The 21,204-nt window shown below is 42.3% G+C and overlaps 1 protein-coding gene across 3 annotated transcripts in view; it reads left to right on the top strand.

Annotated features, from left to right (window-relative positions):
- The first annotated feature begins 8,264 nt into the window (after positions 1-8,264).
- LOC106570732 (WAS/WASL-interacting protein family member 2) overlaps positions 8,265-21,204 on the top strand; it is a 32,119-nt gene continuing 19,179 nt past the window's right edge. Inside the window, exons 1-3 of one of the 3 annotated variants that reach the window (XR_006759023.1) lie at positions 8,265-8,349; positions 8,536-8,981; positions 17,034-17,130. The gene's annotated coding sequence lies outside the window, so the exon portion shown is untranslated. Of the gene's footprint in view, positions 8,982-15,195; positions 15,578-17,033; positions 17,131-21,204 lie in introns of those variants that run through there. The other 2 variants (XM_045695066.1, XR_006759022.1) reach the window with 2 other exon arrangements.

Raw genomic sequence — 21,204 nt, 5'->3', positions numbered from 1 at the left:
CAAATTGCCATTGATAAAATTCAATTGTGTTCGTTATCCGTAGCTTATTCCTGACCACACCATAACCCCACCTCCACCATGGGACCCATACCATAACCCCACCTCCACCATGGGGCCCATACCATAACCCCACCTCCACCATGGGGCCCATACCATAACCCCACCTCCACCATGGGGCCCATACCATAACCCCACCTCCACCATGGGGCCCATACCATAACCCCACCTCCACCATGGGGCCCATACCATAACCCCACCTCCACCATGGGGCCCATACCATAACCCCACCTCCACCATGGGGCACATACCATAACCCCACCTCCACCATGGGGCCCATACCATAACTCCACCTCCACCATGGGGCCCATACCATAACCCCACCTCCACCATGGGGCCCATACCATAACCCCACCTCCACCATGGGGCACTCTGTTCACAACGTTGACATCAGCAAACCGATCGCGACCACAGGAGGTTGGTGGCACCTTAATTTGGGAGGACTGGCTCGTGGTAATGACTGGAGCAGAATTAGTTGAACGGAAACAAATACATCAAACACATGGAAACCATTCCATTCTGCCCCGTCCTGGACATCCTTATGAGCCGTTCTCCCCTCAGTAACCTCCTATGACGCCATACACGACGCCATACACGATGCCATACATGTGGTGTGCGGTTGTGAGGCCAGTTGAACGTCCTGATAAATTCTCTGAAACTATGTTGGAGGCGGCTTATGGCAGTCAGCATGCCAATTGCACACTCTGTCAAAACTTAAGACATCTGTGGCATTGTGTTGTGTGATAAAACTGCACATTTTAGAGTGGTCTTTTATTGTCCCCCAGCACAAGGTGCACCTGTGTAATGACCATGCTGTTTAATCAGCTTCTTGATATGCCACATCTGTCAGGTGGATTATCTTGGCAAAGGAAAAATGCTCACTAACAGGGATGTAAACAAATTTGAGCAAAATATTTGAGAGAAATTTGCTTTTTTGTGGGTATGGAACATTTCTGGGTCTTTTATTTCAGCTCGTGAAACATGAGATCAACACTTTACATGTTGCATTTATATATTTGTTCAGTGTAATTATGTTTCGCCCACCGACCATCCACTAAAAATCAGCCCGCGGCTGAATCTAGTTGCCTACCCCTGAGATATGGTATTTATCCCCAGCACAAGGTGCACCTGTATTTATCACTGTAGTAACTACGCTTAACTTCCAGGGTTACTAGGACTGACCTTTGTAACCTTTCTAAAGTGGGTATTGACCTTTCGACCTTTTGGATAGTGCATCATCGGTGCCTCTTGTCCTGTTAGTCATCACATAACTTAGAGAGCTATTTATAACTTGTCAGAAATGTCCAGATCAACGAGCCCATGTCTCTCCCAAGTGGAGCAGCGGTCTAAGGCACTGTGTCTCAGTGTGACAGCTTTCACTACAGACACCCTGGTTTGAATCCGGGCTGTGTCACAACCGGCCGTGATTGGGAGTCCCACAGGTCAACGCCCAGCGTCGTCCAGGTTTTGCAGATGTAGTCCGTCATTGTAAATAAGAATTTTGACTTGACTAGTTAAATAAAGGTAAAACGCTTTTTTATTTAGGTTTTTAAGCCTATATATATTGTTGTAATTCTTTTGTCACTCAAATATCACTTGAATACACATTGCAATTCGACATAGAGAATTGCAACAACAAAAAATGCTTTAAAACTGCTAAAATTTCTTTGCACCCCATGACAAAATGTGTAGAATTGCAGGAAATAAGCTTTAAACCAGCAAAATTCTCTCCAACAAGAGGGGTGTGAACAGTTTGTGATGAACAGTGTTTGTGCCGATAGAAAATGAGATGTTTCCCAATGCTGGAAAGGGGGCCCCCCCGAGTTAAAAAAAAAAAAAGTTTGTGAACCCCTGATATACAGTGTACCATGAGATTGTCTGACTGACACTTCTTCTAAAGAGGACTGATAGTCGTCTAAGAAACGGCTTACTACACATTTGTCTTCCCTGTGGCTCAGTTGGTAGAGCATGGTGTGTGCAACGCCAGGGTTCGATTCCCACAGGGGGCCAGTAAAAAAAAAAGAAAAAATAACTTTTTTTAAATGCATGAAATGAAATGTATGCATTTACTACTGTAAGTCGCTCTGGATAAGAGCATCTGCTAAATCTCTGAAATGTAATTTGTTATCAAATTAAACTTAACTTCTCTCCCACTCTATCCCACTCACAATCTCTGTAATCATTTAAACATACACAACAGTCTGATATTACTGTATAATTTGCTCTGTCATATCAAAACAATCACCACTCAGGGTCAGTTCTATAGGAGATACAGGTGAGGATGTTACAAAGAGAGATATTTAAGTAATAATGCCTGAGAAACCGGTGTTAGTAGGATATATTGGTGTAACCGATGTGAAATGGCTAGTTAGTTAGTGGTGGTGCGCGCTAATAGTGTTTCAATCGGTGACGTCCCTCGCTCTGAGACCTTGAAGTAGTTGTTCCCCTTGCTCTGCAAGGGCCCGTGGCTTTTGTGGCGCGATGGGTAACGATGCTTCGTGGGTGTCAGTTGTTGATGTGTGCAAAGGGTCCCTGGTTCAAGCCCAGGTTTGGGCGAGGAAAGGGACGGAAGCTATACTGTTACATTGGCACGGATGTTAGGCCAGAGAAGATTGAAACCGTGCCAATATATCCTGAAAACAACGGCTATGAGGGCATTATCACTTTTATACAACAGGTTACCAACATATTCAAATAATGATTGACATATTTTTTTTTTTTTTAAATGAATTTATTAATACTATTTCATCCTTCCACGAGATATAGTCCCGACACAAATCTATGGTCGCTACCCAAACCGGCTGGTCGTTTGTTCTATCAGTTCGGTTGCCAGAGAGTATCTGTATCTATGATTCTGCCCATCCAATCAGAGATAACAATAACCTTATACTTGAACCCATGAACTCTGTGTGCATTTTATGATTCAAAACCCCTTACCTAGTTATTCTTCTTTCTCCATTGCTTATTTACACCCTATTGTGGTTTGGTACACTACACAAGTATAATCCGTAGGCTACTGTAGCTGTTGTTATCCAACACAGCCAAAGCAGTGTGTGTGTGTGTGTGTGTGTGTGTGTTTGTTTGTGCATGTGTGAGAGACAGATTACAAAACTGTTAGAGAAACTTAATCCATAAACATTAATGAATATACAGTGTTTTGTCTATGCTGAAGCATCTGGAACCTACATTTCCTACAAGCTGCACAACAGGTGAAATTGGTATCAGTCCAGGCTTCGCTATGTTTACTTCAACTTGTAATCAATGTGGCAATAGCTTTTGAAAGGACCCAGGATTCCTCTCATTCCTACTCTCTATTTATAATAGAGACACTAATGTTGCTAACTAGCTAGCTAGATTTAATTTACCCTCACCATGCTGCAACTAACGTTACCCCATACTCCTGCCATTACCACCCAGACTCAGAGCCATGTCTTTAGCTTGCTGACGTTATCTAGCTAGCTAAATGGTTAGCGTCGGGGCTAGCATAACAGGCTCGCTAGCTGGGGTAAACCGTTGCAACCCAACCCTTATTCCCTACCTTGCTTGCCATGGCATTGGCTATTAGCTAGTTAGCTAACCAAAGAAACCAGTGGAAATGTTTGATATTGTAACGACCCTGGGTTTATAAGCGCGGAAATCGACTCTGCCGGACGAGCATGCTTTTGCAGCACAGTCGATAGCGCGCCGGACTTCGGGCTTGAAGGTCGAGGGTTCGAAACCTGCTCCCTGCCTGCTGTTTCATTACAATATGTTATAGCTGGCTAGCTTTCAATAACACCTGGTCAGCTAAAGATTCCTGCAAGCTCACGTTAGCTAGTTAGCTTGTTTCAACTCTGATTTGCTAGCTAAAAAAAAATCTGTAGCTAACTGTTCTCATAAAAATGTATTGTATAGTGTAAAAATGAATGAAGGCTACAACTATGGTGGTAATTCATGTCATGTTTGACTACTGCAGTACTGCTTGTCCATGTGATAGCTAACAAAAACAAGCCCAGACAAGCTAGCTAAACTTTGTGTCAGCATCCAGCAGCAATCAGTTTGGTGGCTGCATAGTAACGGCGCCACTAGACCGGATTCTAATCGATCTGGCACCAGGTGTGAAACCCGCTCGAATGTGGCCCTATTTTGAAGTGTCAGTGGAAACAGGGATTTAAATGTCTCAGCTAATTTTAGCACTGATTGCATTTTCATCTCTGTGTTGCAGGAGGCTGAGGGTGGAAAACATACGAATTGTATCGTTGTAGCCTAGTTGCATCTATCACTAACGCAGTGGCATTGTCACGGTTGTTGTAGGAAGGAGCGGACCAAAGCACAGCGTGTGTGTCGTTCCACATTTTATTTTCACTGTGAAAATTTGCAATACATACACAATAAACTGAACAAACAAAAACAACAAACCGTGCGCAGAGTAAAAACATACACTAACTCAGAAACAATCTCCCACAAACCCAGGTGGAAAAAAAAAAACTACTTAAATATGATCTCCAATTAGAGACAACGAGGACCAGCTGCCTCTAATTGGAGATCATCCCAAACAAAACCCCAACATAGAAATACAAAACTAGAGCCTGACAACATAGAAATAGAAAACATAAAATAGAACAAAGACCTACAAATCTCGAATGCCCACCCAAATCACACCCTGACTTAACCAAAATAGAGAAACAAAACGTCTCTCTCAGGTCAGGGCGTGACAGGCCTTGTGGTTAGAGTGTCTGCCGCCAGGTTGGGAGTTCAATCCCCGCCCAAGTCCTATCAAAGACTGTAAAAATGGGACCTGGTGCGTCTCTGCTTGGTACTCAAGTAGACTGATGGTAAGGCCCTGCAAAAAAAAAACGCTACCTCGTGAAACAAGAGCTATGTTTCTGCTGACTTGCATAAACCAGTTTTTGTAAAATGTGACAGACTGAATTAATGTTTCACCTCACTGTTGCTGTGGTGACCGTTGAAATGTTTGTTCCATAAAAAGCTTTCTTCATTCCATTGTGGCGTTTTAATAAACTAACCAATTAAACTCTCTAGAATAATCTGGAATAACTGTAACATAATTTGGTCCTTGGGGCTGTGCCTCTATTGTTTACAGTGCCTTTACGTATGTCTCATAATGCACTCATCATCATCAACAACAACATCATCATCAACAACAACATCATCATCAACAACAACAACATCATCATCATCATCAACAACATCATCATCAACAACAACAACATCATCAACAACAACAACATCATCATCATCATCAACAACATCATCATCATCATCAACAACAACAACATCATCAACAACAACAACATCATCATCAACAACATCATCATCATCATCAACAACATCATCATCAACAACAACATCATCATCAACAACAACAACATCATCATCATCATCAACAACATCATCATCAACAACAACAACATCATCAACAACAACAACATCATCAACAACAACAACAACATCATCATCATCATCAACAACATCATCATCATCATCATCAACAACAACAACATCATCAACAACAACAACAACATCATCATCAACAACATCATCATCAACAACAACAACAACATCATCAACAACATCATCATCAACAACAACAACATCATCAACAACAACAACATCATCAACAACATCATCATCAACAACAACAACATCATCATCATCAACAACATCATCATCAACAACAACATCATCATCAACAACATCATCATCAATTATAGCTCTATGATTATTATGCCGTTATGTTCTTGTTGGACAGTGATAGTCTATGAATATCAATACATAACTTCTTTGCAAACACACAAAACAGCACACAGCCTATAACATCCGTAACTATCTATGTGGCGTAAATGAGCCATGGGGTTTACCTGGCAACGTGCTGCACCTCGCACATCGCCTGACATACAGGTATGCTGCTGAGGATGTTTGGTGTAACACTTTAATATACACTGTGCATTTATACCAACAGTCATTGTAAACAGTTATTACATTGTAATACCACTGTACCTACCTATCAATATTAAATCACTATGACAACATAATGTATGTTTTAGATATACTGTGTTGTACATATTTCAGTGACACTTGCAGGTGGAAAATGGCAGAGAGAGTGAGTCGGTGGAGAGTATTCATGGGGAGCAAGAAGACGACAAAGTAGTACTTTTTTTAAATGTTTAAAAAAATTTTTTTTAACCTTTTATTTAAACTAGGCAAGTCAGTTAAGAACAAATTGTTATTTACAATGGCAGCCTACCCTGGCCAAACCCTCCCCTTATCCCGGCCAAACCCTCCCCTGATCCCGGCCAAACCCTCCCCTTATCCCGGCCAAACCCTCCCCTTATCCCGGCCAAACCCTCCCCTTACCCCGGCCAAACCCTCCCCTAACACGGATGACACTGGGCCAATTGTGCGCAGACTTTGTGACTCCCGATTACGGCCGGATGTGATACAGCCTGAAATGGCAACCTATTCCCTATTTTAGTGCACTACTTTAAACCAGGGCCCTATGGCACCCTATTCTCTATTTAGTGCACTGCTTTAGACCAGGGCCCTATGGCACCCTATTCCCTATTTAGTGCACTACTTTAGACCAGGACCAATAGGGCTCATAACATATAGGGAACATATAGGGAATATATGGAATTGGGAATATAAGGAATAGGGGGTCATTTGGGACAAAACTATAGTCAGACAGTCATGTGATTGTCAGAGGGGTTGGCTAAAAGCAAGCACACAGATCTGGGACCAGCCTGTGAAATGATAGCTTCACTCTGATGTTAGTCTGACTGGGGTTTAACTGTGAACTGAGATCAAATGACATGTCTGTACTGTGTCATCTGTAGCCTCTATTCTGGGCAGGGGAACATCGGGAAAGCCCCATGGTCTGTGTGCTCCACTTCTTAGGGTTTGGTGTAATCTTTTAACTTCACCACTAGCGGGTAGATGTTCTCTCTGTCTACTGTACATCAGGATCCCTGCAAGTAGGTTACCACTGGCTTCTATAGCCACAAAGTCAGAGTCCACAGCGACAAAGTCAGATTCCACAGCCACACAGTTAAAATTGGATAAGAATAATTGCTTTTTTTTTCGTCTTAATTTAAAGTTAGGGATAGGTTAATGTTTCCCAAACTTATTTGACCCGTGACCCAACACAGGGCAATGTCCCCAATCACTGCCCTGGGGCATTGGGATAAAAACAAATTTGACCAGAAGAAAGTATGCTTCCTACTGGCCTTTCAACACCACTTCCAGCAGCATCTGCTCTCCAGTCCAGGGACCAACCGTGCATAGCTTCAGAGGCAAGCCAGCAGTGGGACACAGGGTGATATGCTGCTAGTCATAATTTGAGTTATGACAGTTTATTACAAATCAGTCTGACAGTACTTTTGACTGTATTTCAATCGGAAGAAAGTATGGTTTGAAGTGACTGAAATACATCAGAAAGGTAGTGGGAAGTTCAGAAAAGGCAATAATTTGGTATAGAATTCTGTGTAGAAAAGAGCATCATCATTGATTATGTCCTTTTCCCCCCAGTCTGATTTAGTGCCTGGTCTTGTCCCACTTGGGATCGCGTCCCCTAGTTTGGGAAACCGATTTAGTTCCTGGTCTTGTCCCACTTTGAATCCTGTGAGGCTTCTTGGTATTGTTGTGGAGGGATATTTTGTAGCATAAACGGTTTAAAAGATAGATACTGACCTAACCCCTGTTCTCTGACCCAAGCATGATTTTATTGATTTTATTTCAGAGTTTCTCTCACACATGGGGTCACAGCCCCTAGTTTGAGAAATGCTGGTTAGGCACAAAGTTAGCAGTGAGGTTAAGATCACTTTTTAAGAGGGTACATTTTACAAATGGGAGGGGTTTATGATTTTGTGCTTATTCCCCTAACCCTGTTTGTCAGGGAAGTTTGACTTGAACAATCCTTCAAATCGGAATTACAAGTGAGAAACACCTTTTCAAACAACATATAACAACAAATCCGTTTTTGACAACTACGATATGGGTAAGGTATAATGTGTCTAGTTTGGTCATAGTGTCAATGTTCAGCAATCTAGCTAACTTAACCATATGAAACATTAACTAGCTTATCAAGCTAGCTAAAATCATATTGGTTGAATAATTGCTCTGACCAAAATGCACATGAATGAAACAAAGTCGTATTTCCGACGTTACGGAATCTCCGACGGGGCAGATGAACGCAGCATTAGCCACTAACCACTTCTGATTGGTCAGAGGCTTTGGGTCCCTCGAAGCGACAAGGTGTGTCCCCTTGGTGTCCCAACTTGTCAACAAAGCGTGGTAAAGGATATTACCCACAAACAACCGTAGGCTAGAGAAGACGAGAAATAATTTCACACCAACTTCAGAACAAACTTTTTGTTGTGTTCACTAGTATACTTTTAATGAGACATTTGTTCGTGTTGTATCTTTCGTTACACTCATCATCATCGTCAGTTGAAACTGTTTTTTTATTTTTCTTTCTAGAATAGCCAACGACCAACGCCGAACTACAAACCTATCCCAACATTGTTGCTGTCCCCGGGGTTGTGCTCTCCAGCTGTAGCGGACTATAGCGGTGCGCTCGTTACAAGGCTTGAAGAATCCGACGTCTGTAATTGTAGCCAATGACTGTAGCCTTTCTCCCCAATAATACTACAGTATCTGCCGGGTCAGTATCTACCGGGTCAGTATCTACCGGGTTAGTACCTACCGGGTCAGTATCTGCCGGGTCAGTACCAGCCAGGTCAGTATCTGCCGGGTCAGTACCTACCGGGGCAGTACCTACCGGGTCAGTACCTGCCGTCAGTACCTAACGGGTCAGTACCTGTCGTCAGTATCTACCGGGTCAGCGGCACACGCTCTGCGGGCAGAGTGCTGACGGACTTGTCGCGCCACGAACGAAATCCTGCCCGTAATACATAGTCTTGGAGGTAAGTAAGCCTTCAACATAACGGAATGCAAAATGTTGATATTGAAGAAAAAAATACTTTTTAGCATAGGTCTATCTATTTTTTCTTCTTCTCCTGGGTATGCTATTTGTTTGTCGGTTGCATAACATGGAAAACATAAATGTGTTGTCCTCCCGCAAAATATGTTTGCTTGATAGTTTGCGTATCTTGAGCAATGACCTTTGGCTAATAGACTATATTTACGCTTCCAGACAAGGTCTGTTACCACAGCAACATGACACCTTACCTTCCCAGTTACGGGAAAGTTTTCTCTGTGCATGGGATATGAAATATTCACTTGTTCTATTCGCATTTCCAAAAACCAATCAGTATATCGTACAAGATAGATTATGGTTAGGCAAATGTGCATTAAAAAATAAAAATTTAATTTTTGAACCTTTTTTTGATACTGGAGTATGAGGAATTAAAAAAAATTCAAAACACATTTGTGAATGGAGGTCGAAACGCACGTCAAATACGCGCTAATTAGGGATAATACGGCGATTATGCGGTGTTGCAACACCCATGGTGGGGTTTTACTCTCCAACTGGGATATTTGGGATTACCCGTTTCAATTCCTGTTTGGGTTGGAGAGGAGATTTTTTTATTTTACATGCCACACACGACAGAAGTGGGGGTGGCTGGTTGTGTTGGGCAGCATGTGGCTTGTTCAGCTGCTCAGAACAGATCAGTGGCCAATATCCACAAAACAACTCAGAGTAGGAGTACTGGTCTAGGATCAGGTCTCCACCTGTCCATATCATCATATTCAATACTATGTCAAATGTAAAACTGATCCTAGATCATCAGTCCTACCTCTGAGACACACTGTGAATGGGCTCAGTGCTGTAACTCGGCCTGTTGTGGAAGAAGCAAGGGCTGCATTATCTACAGACAGTACAGACAGACCAGTGTGTCCAGTACGAGTGTTGGTCATTACCTACAGACAGTACAGACAGTACAGACAGACCAGTGTGTCCAGTACGAGTGTTGGTCATTACCTACAGACAGTACAGACAGTACAGACAGACCAGTGTGTCCAGTACGAGTGTTGGTCATTACCTACAGACAGTACAGACAGTACAGACAGACCAGTGTGTCCAGTACGAGTGTTGGTCATTACCTACAGACAGTACAGACAGTACAGACAGACCAGTGTGTCCAGTACGAGTGTTGGTCATTACCTACAGACAGTACAGACAGTACAGACAGACCAGTGTGTCCAGTACGAGTGTTGGTCATTGCCTACAGACAGTACAGACAGTACAGATAGACCAGTGTGTCCAGTACGAGTGTTGGTCATTACCTACAGACAGTACAGACAGTACAGACAGACCAGTGTGTCCAGTACGAGTGTTGGTCATTGCCTACAGACAGTACAGACAGTACAGATAGACCAGTGTGTCCAGTACGAGTGTTGGTCATTACCTACAGACAGTACAGACAGTACAGACAGACCAGTGTGTCCAGTACGAGTGTTGGTCATTGCCTACAGACAGTACAGACCGTTGGTTACTGTCTCAGTCACACCTGTTCTGAAAATGTTCAGCCAACTGTTGCCTTATTTTCCTCCTTCTGCATTTCCCATTATAGTGCTCTATATAGGGAATAGAGTGTAATTTACCATTATAGTGCTCTATATATAGGGAATAGAGTGTAATTAACCATTATAGTTCTCTATATATAGGGAGTAGAGTGTAATTAACCATTATAGTTCTCTATATATAGGGAGTAGAGTGTAATTAACCATTATAGTTCTCTATATAGGGAATAGAGTGTAATTAACCATTATAGTTCTCTATATAGGGAGTAGAGTGTAATTTACCATTATAGTTCTCTATATAGGGAATAGAGTGTAATTTCCCATTATAGTTCTCTATATATAGGGAATACAGTGTAATTAACCATTATAGTGCTCTATATATAGGGAGTAGAGTGTAATTAACCATTATAGTTCTCTATATAGGGAGTAGAGTGTAATTTACCATTATAGTTCTCTATATAGGGAATAGAGTGTAATTAACCATTATAGTTCTCTATATAGGGAGTAGAGTGTAATTAACCATTATAGTGCTCTATATAGGGAGTAGAGTGTAATTAACCATTATAGTTCTCTATATAGGGAGTAGAGTGTAATTAACCATTATAGTTCTCTATATAGGGAGTAGAGTGTAATTAACCATTATAGTTCTCTATATAGGGAATAGAGTGTAATTTCCCATTATAGTTCTCTATATATAGGGAATACAGTGTAATTAACCATTATAGTGCTCTATATATAGGGAGTAGAGTGTAATTAACCATTATAGTTCTCTATATAGGGAGTAGAGTGTAATTTACCATTATAGTTCTCTATATAGGGAATAGAGTGTAATTAACCATTATAGTTCTCTATATAGGGAGTAGAGTGTAATTAACCATTATAGTGCTCTATATAGGGAGTAGAGTGTAATTAACCATTATAGTTCTCTATATAGGGAGTAGAGTGTAATTAACCATTATAGTTCTCTATATATAGGGAATAGAGTGTAATTTCCCATTATAGTTCTCTATATAGGGAGTAGAGTGTAATTAACCATTATAGTGCTCTATATAGGGAATAGAGTGTAATTAACCATTATAGTTCTCTATATATAGGGAATAGAGTGTAATTTCCCATTATAGTTCTCTATATAGGGAGTAGAGTGTAATTAACCATTATAGTGCTCTATATAGGGAGTAGAGTGTAATTAACCATTATAGTTCTCTATATAGGGAGTAGAGTGTAATTAACCATTATAGTGCTCTATATAGGGAGTAGAGTGTAATTAACCATTATAGTGCTCTATATAGGGAATAGAGTGTAATTTACCATTATAGTTCTCTATATATAGGGAATAGAGTGTAATTTCCCATTATAGTTCTCTATATAGGGAATAGAGTGTAATTTACCATTATAGTGCTCTATATAGGGAATACAGTGTAATTTACCATTATAGTGCTCTATATATAGGGAGTAGAGTGTAATTAACCATTATAGTGCTCTATATATAGGGAGTAGAGTGTAATTTACCATTATAGTGCTCTATATATAGGGAGTAGAGTGTAATTAACCATTATAGTGCTCTTCCCCGTAGCTCAGTTGGTAGAGCATGGTGTTTGCAACACCAGGGTTGTGGGTTCGATTCCCACGGGGGGCCAAGTACAAAAAGAAGAAGAATTTTTTTTTTGTATGAAATGAAAATGAAATGTATGCATTCACTACTGTAAGTCGCTCTGGATAAGAGCGTCTGCTAAATGACTAAAATGTAAAATGTAAAATGTATATATAGGGAATACAGTGTAATTTACCATTATAGTTCTCTATATAGGGAATAAAGTGTAATTTACCATTATAGTTCTCTATATAGGGAGTAGAGTGTAATTTACCATTATAGTTCTCTATATATAGGGAATAGAGTGTAATTTACCATTATAGTGCTCTATATAGGGAATAGAGTGTAATTAACCATTATAGTGCTCTATATATAGGGAGTAGAGTGTAATTAACCATTATAGTTCTCTATATAGGGAGTAGAGTGTAATTTACCATTATAGTGCTCTATATATAGGGAATACAGTGTAATTTACCATTATAGTTCTCTATATAGGGAATAGAGTGTAATTTCCCATTATAGTGCTCTATATATAGGGAGTAGAGTGTCATTTACCATTATAGTTCTCTATATATAGGGAATAGAGTGTAATTTACCATTATAGTTCTCTATATAGGGAATACAGTGTAATTTGGGATACTACCAGTCAGTGCCATTGAAGCTGCCTGACACACTTATGAGGATGGAAATAGAAAGAGAGGAGGACATTCTGCCAGTTACACACACACACACACACACACACACACACACACACACACACACACACACACACACACACACACACACACACACACACACAAAAGATGTGTCCCTTATAATGCACTTGCTAAGTGTTTTCCTGACCACATGACGTGACCAGGACAGTTTCTGTAACTAGAGCTCTGAGGTTTTCCTGGTCGGGACACTTCTGATGACAGTAATATTAATCACTTACTGTACACTGTTACCACCCCCTCTCTGTTACACTGTTACCACCCCCCTCTGTTACACTGTACACTGTTACCACCCTCTCTGTTACACTGTACACTGTTACCACCCCCCTCTGTTACACTGTTACCACCCCCTCTCTGTTACACTGTTACCACCCCCCTCTGTTACACTGTTACCACCCCCTCTCTGTTACACTGTTACCACCCCCTCTCTGTTACACTGTTACCACCCCCTCTCTGTTACACTGTTACCACCCCCTCTGTTACACTGTTACCACCCTCTCTGTTACACTGTACACTGTTACCACCCCCTCTCTGTTACACTGTTACCACCCCCCTCTGTTACACTGTTACCACCCTCTCTGTTACACTGTACACTGTTACCACCCCCCTCTGTTACACTGTTACCACCCTCTCTGTTACACTGTTACCACCCTCTCTGTTACACTGTACACTGTTACCACCCCCTCTGTTACACTGTTACCACCCCTCTGTTACACTGTACACTGTTACCACCCCCTCTGTTACACTGTTACTACCCCCTCTCTGTTACACTGTTACCACCCCCTCTGTTACACTGTTACCACCCTCTCTGTTACACTGTACACTGTTACCACCCCCCTCTGTTACACTGTTACCACCCCCTCTCTGTTACACTGTTACCACCCCCTCTCTGTTACACTGTTACCACCCCCTCTGTTACACTGTTACCACCCTCTCTGTTACACTGTACACTGTTACCACCCCCCTCTGTTACACTGTTACCACCCCCTCTCTGTTACACTGTTACCACCCCCTCTGTTACACTGTTACCACCCTCTCTGTTACACTGTACACTGTTACCACCCCCTCTGTTACACTGTTACCACCCCTCTCTGTTACACTGTTACCACCCCCTCTCGGTTACACTGTTACCACCCCCCTCTGTTACACTGTTACCACCCTCTCTGTTACACTGTACACTGTTACCACCCCCCTCTGTTACACTGTTACCACCCTCTCTGTTACACTGTACACTGTTACCACCCCCTCTGTTACACTGTTACCACCCCTCTCTGTTACACTGTTACCACCCCTCTCTGTTACACTGTTACCACCCCCTCTGTTACACTGTTACCACCCCCCTCTGTTACACTGTTACCACCCCCCTCTGTTACACTGTTACCACCCTCTCTGTTACACTGTACACTGTTACCACCCCCCTCTGTTACACTGTTACCACCCCCTCTGTTACACTGTTACCACCCTCTCTGTTACACTGTACACTGTTACCACCCCCCTCTGTTACACTGTTACCACCCCCTCTCTGTTACACTGTTACCACCCCTCTCTGTTACACTGTTACCACCCCCCTCTGTTACACTTTTACCGCCCCCTCTCTGTTACACTGTTACCACCCCTCTCTGTTACTCTGTTACCACCCTCTCTGTTACACTGTTACCGCCCCCTCTCTGTTACACTGTTACCACCCCCCTCTGTTACACTGTTACCACCCTCTCTGTTACACTGTACACTGTTACCACCCCCCTCTGTTACACTGTTACCACCCTCTCTGTTACACTGTACACTGTTACCACCCCCCTCTGTTACACTGTACACTGTTACCACCCCCTCTGTTACACTGTTACCACCCCCCTCTGTTACACTGTACACTGTTACCACCCCCACTCTGTTACACTGTACACTGTTACCACCCCCTCTCTTTTATCCACTCTCTCTATACCTATTCCATCCTCTCACTATACCTCTTCCACCCTCTCTATATACCTATTCCACCCTCTCACTCTTTCTGTCGCTCTGTTTCTCTCTCTCTCTCACACACACACACACACACACACACACACACACACACACACACACACACACACACTCACACACACACGCACACACACACACACACACACACACACACACACACACACACACACACACACACACACACACACACACACACACACACCGTTGAGTTAACGGAATTCATTGGGAAACCTCATGTCATTCATTTTGGGCAAAACATTGAAAAACAAAACCATGTTCTGTTCTGGTTGTTATTCAACAGTGTTGCTCAGTAGCCTAATTCCACCCTACCTAAGCATGAGACAGTGTTGAACAGAAGACACACGGGCGTCTCTCACTCTCCCTTTGGAAGACAGCTCTTCCAGGAAATCTTGGAAGATTTATGAAGTCGTAAAATTTGGGTGGAAGTCTCTGTGTTTGACTGTCAACGCTTCAGCTGAACATCTGCAGATTTTTTTTTATCACAAAAAAAATAAAAATAATAATCATCTTCTCAGATTCCATTCCCGAAGCTGGAACTAAATATCCCAACTAATTATTCTAACGAAGAACAATTCCATTTTGTACTACATTCTGCAAGTTTGTGGGTTGCCTGCCTTCTTAAGATGTTTCTGCAACATAGTCTCGGGTCGAGGTATGGAAGGAGGAAATCGAGTGTGACAAAGGGAAAAGAAGTAGTAGAAAGGAAGGAAGGAGAAGAAATAAAAGAGGAAGAAATGTGGGTGCTTGTTGCAGATGTTAAAAGGTTTTCATTTTCTGTTACTAGAAGTTACAATTGTTGGTGGCAAATGTGGTATTGAAAATTCATCTAACATGTCTCAATGTATGTGGAATGTATGTGGAATATATGTGGAATATAGCGTACTCAGTCGACTCTTTGAAAAATACGTTCTTGAAACGTTTTTTATTTTTTTTCGCTCTTTGAAAAGTACTTTCTTGAAATATTTTTTTGCTCTTGGAATTATTTTTATTGAAGCGTTCTTGAGAGGTACTCGGCCTTGATAAGTACGTTCTTAAAACGTACATTCTTAAAACGTTCTTGCTCGTGAAAAGTACGTCCGTCAACATTCAGCTGATAGGTTTTCCAGCCTGTCTTTACGTAATGCCAGCGGAGCCATTTGGCCTGCTAGGCAGGGCAAAGGGGGCTGGAGGTTAGAGTGCTGCTTCTTAGACAACAGAGGCCATTGTTAAACCACACTGTGTCCCCTCTCATACACACTTATGCGCTCCCACACACACACGCACACACACACACACACACACACACACACACACACACACACACACACACACACACACACACACACACACACACACACACACACACATAAAGACGTACGCACATACATGTACACACAAATTCATGTGCGTGTATACACACACACACACACACACACACACTCATAAAAACGTACGCACATACATGTACACAAAAATTCATGTGCGTGTATACACACACACACACACACACACACACACACACACACACACACACACACACACACACCCACCCCTGGGTGACCGCCGAGCATTGTGGGAAGGGGATCTCATATTTCCCTGGAGAGGAAGGAGTGTTCTGCTGCTTCCTGTTTTCTGTGTCTCGTGGTGGAAACACATCCTGCCCAGCGAGATGGGAACGAGGTCGGGTCCGGTTGACCCCTTCTCCTGGAAATATCTAAAAGTCCCACAACAATGGAACTCATGTTGAAGTTGGATCAAACTCTCATCTCCTTAAATCCCAGAGGAAGTAGTTGATCCAGGTTAAAACCCACTACTGGACTGAAAACACTCTGGGTTAGTTTCTGTCTGTAATGGGACTGATTCCAAACGGAAAAAGTGTTTCTGTCTGTAATGGGCCTGATTCCAAACGGACAAAGTGTTTCTGTCTGTAATGGGCCTGATTCCAAACGGACAAAGTGTTTCTGTCTGTAATGGGCCTGATTCCAAACGGAAAAAGTGTTTCTGTCTGTAATGGGCCTGATTCCAAACGGGAAAAGTGTTTCTGTCTGTAATGGGCCTGATTCCAAACGGGAAAAGTGTTTCCGTCTGTAATGGGCCTGATTCCAAACGGGAAAAGTGTTTCCGTCTGTAATGGGCCTGATTCCAAACGGACAACGTATCCCTTTCCTTCATTCCTTGACACTAATTTTCTGTTAATTTCTTGTGTTCTGCAGGCCAGAGATTCTGTGGCCAGCCATGCCTGCACCCCCTCCTCCTCCTCCCCCTGCACCCCCCCCACCTCCACCACCCTGTACTGCTCACCCACCACAGGTAAGATACACACACACACACACACACACACACACACACACACACACACACACACACACACACACACACACACACACACACACACACACACACACACACACACCATGTGTCAACCACCTGTCTGTTTTTTGCATTATTTATTAGAGGTACAGTTACACACACACACACACACACACACACACACACACACACACACACACACACACACACACACACACACACACACACACACACACACACACACACACACACACACACACACACACACACACACACACACACACACACACACTAGGGTAGAGAACAGGCAGCATAGGATGCCGGTGTCATATTTACAGAGTAAGCTCTCAGTGTTCTCATGTTAAATTTCCTTTGATGGCTGGCAAAGCATGTCTATATAGGTCAGTGTGTCTATCTCTGACCTGGTGTCAATTTGATATTCCTCACACTGACAAAGATATGTCCCTTTGTAATGTACTTGTTAAGGCTAAGTGTTTTCCTGACCAGGAAAACCTCAGAAACTGTCCTGGTCAGGAAACGTCTGATGACAGTAAGCTTAATCACTAACTGTACTGTACACTGTTACCACCCCCCCTCTTTTTTATCCACTCTCTCTATCCCTCTTCCACCCTCTCTGTACCTCTTCCACCCTCTCTCTATCCCTCTTCTACTCTCTCTATCCCTCTTCCACCCTCTCGCTGTCCCTCTTCTACTCTCTCTATCCCTCTTCTACTCTCTCTGTCCCTCTTCTACTCTCTCTGTCCCTCTTCTACTCTCTCTGTCCCTCTTCTACTCTCTCTCTATCCCTCTTCCACCCTCTCTCTATCCCTCTTCTACTCTCTCTATCCCTCTTCCACCCTCTCGCTGTCCCTCTTCTACTCTCTCTATCCCTCTTCTACTCTCTCTGTCCCTCTTCTACTCTCTCTGTCCCTCTTCTACTCTCTCTGTCCCTCTTCTACTCTCTCTATCCCTCTTCTACTCTCTCTGTCCCTCTTCTACTCTCTCTATCCCTCTTCCACCCTCTCTCTGTCCCTCTTCTACTCTCTCTGTCCCTCTTCTACTCTCTCTATCCCTCTTCTACTCTCTCTGTCCCTCTTCTACTCTCTCTATCCCTCTTCCACCCTCTCTCTGTCCCTCTTCTACTCTCTCTGTCCCTCTTCTACTCTCTCTATCCCTCTTCCACCCTCTCTCTGTCCCTCTTCTACTCTCTCTATCCCTCTTCCACCCTCTCTCTATCCCTCTTCCACCCTCTCTATCCCTCTTCCACTCTCTCTCTCTCACTGTCTTTCTCTCTCTCGCTGCCTTTCTCTCTCTCTCTGTCTCTCTATTTCTCTGTTTCTATCTCTCTCTCTCTCTCTCTCTCTCTCTCTCTCAGTTCAATTTGAATTTAAGGAGCTATATTGGCATGGGAAACATATGTTTACATTGCCAAAGCAAGTGAAATAGATAATAATAATAAGCAAAAGGGAAATAAACAATAAAAAATGTACAGTAAACATTACACTCACAAAAGTTCCAAAATAATAAAAACATTTCAAATGTCATATTATGTATATATACAGTGTTGTTACAATGTGAAAATAGTTAAAGTACTAAAGGGAAAATAAATAAACATAAATATGGGTTGTATTTACAATGGTGTTTGTTCTTCACTGGTCACAAATCAAATCAAATGTTGTTGGTCACATACTCGCGTTTAGCAGATGTTATTGCGGGTGTAGTGTAATGTTTGTGCTTCTAGCTCTGACAGTGCAGTAATATCTCACAAGTAAATGCTACCATTTATCCACTGCTTCTGGTTAGGGTAGGTTTTAATAGTCACAGTGGGTAAATACAATACACTTCCTGATTAACTCAGTCACCGTATCCGTGTATGCGTTATTGTCGCACACTACCCGGAACATATCCCAGTCCACGTGATCAAAACAATCCTGAAGCGTGGATTCCGATTGGTCAGACCAGCGTTGAATAGTACGAAGCACGGGAACTTCATGTTTTGAGTTTCTGCCTATAGGATGGGAGTAGCAAGATGGGAGTAGCAAGATGGAATTGTGGTCAGATTTGCCGAAAGGAGGGCAGGGGAGGGCCTTGTAAGCATCCCGGAAGTTTGAATAGCAATGATCGAGAGTCTTAGTAGCGCAAGTAGGAGAAGTCAATATGTTGATATAATTTCGGCAGCCTAGTCCTCAGATTTGCTTTGTTAAAATCCCCAGCTACAATAAATGCAGCCTCAGGATATGTGGTTTCCAGTTTGCGTAAAGTCCAGTGAATCTTGCTGCTGCAAATGAATGACAGTGCAATGAAACACACACACACACACACACACACACACACACACACACACACACACACACACACACACACACACACACACACACACACACACACACACACACACACACACACACACACACACCACAGACCGTAACCTCCTTTATAAGCAGTAATCTGCTGAGCCCCACGCAGTTTCCCTCCCACAGATTCCTTCAGTATGAACTGTCTCTCAGGGCTTTATTGTCCTGGATAAACATATGTTAACATTGCCAAAAGCAAGTGAAGTAGATAATAAACAAAAGTGAAATAAACAATAAAAAATGAACAGTAAACATTACATTCACAAATGTTCCAAAAATAATAAAGACATTTCGAATGTCATATTGTCTATATACACTGTTGTAATGATGTGCCAATAGTACAAAAGGTAAAATTAATTAGCATAAATATAGGTTGTATTTACAATGATGTTTGCTCTTCACTGGTTGCCCTTTTCTTGTGGTCACAAATCTTGCTGCTGTGATGGCACACTGTGGTATTTCACCCAATAAATATGGGAGTTTATCAAAATTGGATTTGTTTCTGAATTCTTTGTGGGTCTGTATAATCTGAGGGAAATATGTATCCCTAATATGATCATACATTTGTCAGGAGGTTAGGAAGTGCAGCTCAGTTTCCACGAAAGTTTGTGGGCAGTGTTGCACATAGCCTGTCTTCTCCTGAGAGCCAAGTCTGCCATCGGCGGCCTTTCTCACTGAGTCTGTACATAGTCATCGTTTTCCTTAATTTTTTGTCAGTCCCAGTGGTAAGGTATTCTGCCACTATGTACCCTAGGGTGGGCGCCAAATTTCTTAAAATTATTTGTACCTTTATTTAACTAGGCATGTCAATTAAGAACACATTTTTATTTTCAATGACAGCCTAGGAACAGGGGGTTAATTGCCTTGTTCAGGGGCAGAACAACAGATTTTTACCTTGTCAGCTCAGGGATTTGATCTTGCAACAAGTCCAACGCTCTAACCACTAGGCTACCTGCCACCCCATAGCATTTGCTCAGTTTTTTTTGTAAATTCTTTCCAATGTGTCAAGTAATTATCTTTTTGTTTTCTCATGATTTGGTTAGGTCTAATTATGTTGCTGTCTTGGGACTGGGGTCTGTTTGTGTTTGTGAACAGAGCCCCAGGACCAGCTTGCTTAGGGGACTCTTATCCAGGTTAATCTCTCTGTAGGTGATGGCTTTGTTATGGAAGGTTTTGGAATCGCTTCCTTTTAGGTGGTTGTAGAATTTAATGTCTCTTTTCTGGATTTTTATAATTAGCGGGTATCTGCCTAATTCTGCTCTGCATGCATTATTTGGTGTTTTACGTTGTACATGGAGGATAATTTTGCAGAATTCTGCATGCAGAGTCTCAATTTGGTGTTTGTCCCATTTTGTGAATTCTTGGTTGGTGAGCGGACCCCAGACCTCACAAACATAAAGGGCAATGGGTTCTATAACTGATTCAAGTATTTTTAGTCAGATCCTAATTTGTATGTTGAATTTTAAGTTCCTTTTGATGGCATAGAAGGCCCTTCTTGCCTTGTCTCAGATCGTTCACAATTTTGTGGAAGTTACCTGTGGCGCTGATGTTTAGGCCGAGGTATGTATCGTTTTTTGTGTGCTCTAGGGCAACGGTTTCTAGATGGAATTTGTATTTGTGGTCCTGGCAACTGGACCTTTTTTGGAACACCTTTATGTTTGTCTTACTGAGATTTACTGTCAGGACCCAGGTCTGACAGAATCTGTGCAAAAGACCTAGG

This window comes from Salmo salar, chromosome ssa14 (assembly GCF_905237065.1).
Source record: "Salmo salar chromosome ssa14, Ssal_v3.1, whole genome shotgun sequence".
Lineage (NCBI taxonomy): Eukaryota > Metazoa > Chordata > Actinopteri > Salmoniformes > Salmonidae > Salmo > Salmo salar.
The sequence above is the reverse complement of the archived record's forward strand: the minus strand, read 5'-3'. Positions and strand labels throughout refer to the sequence as shown.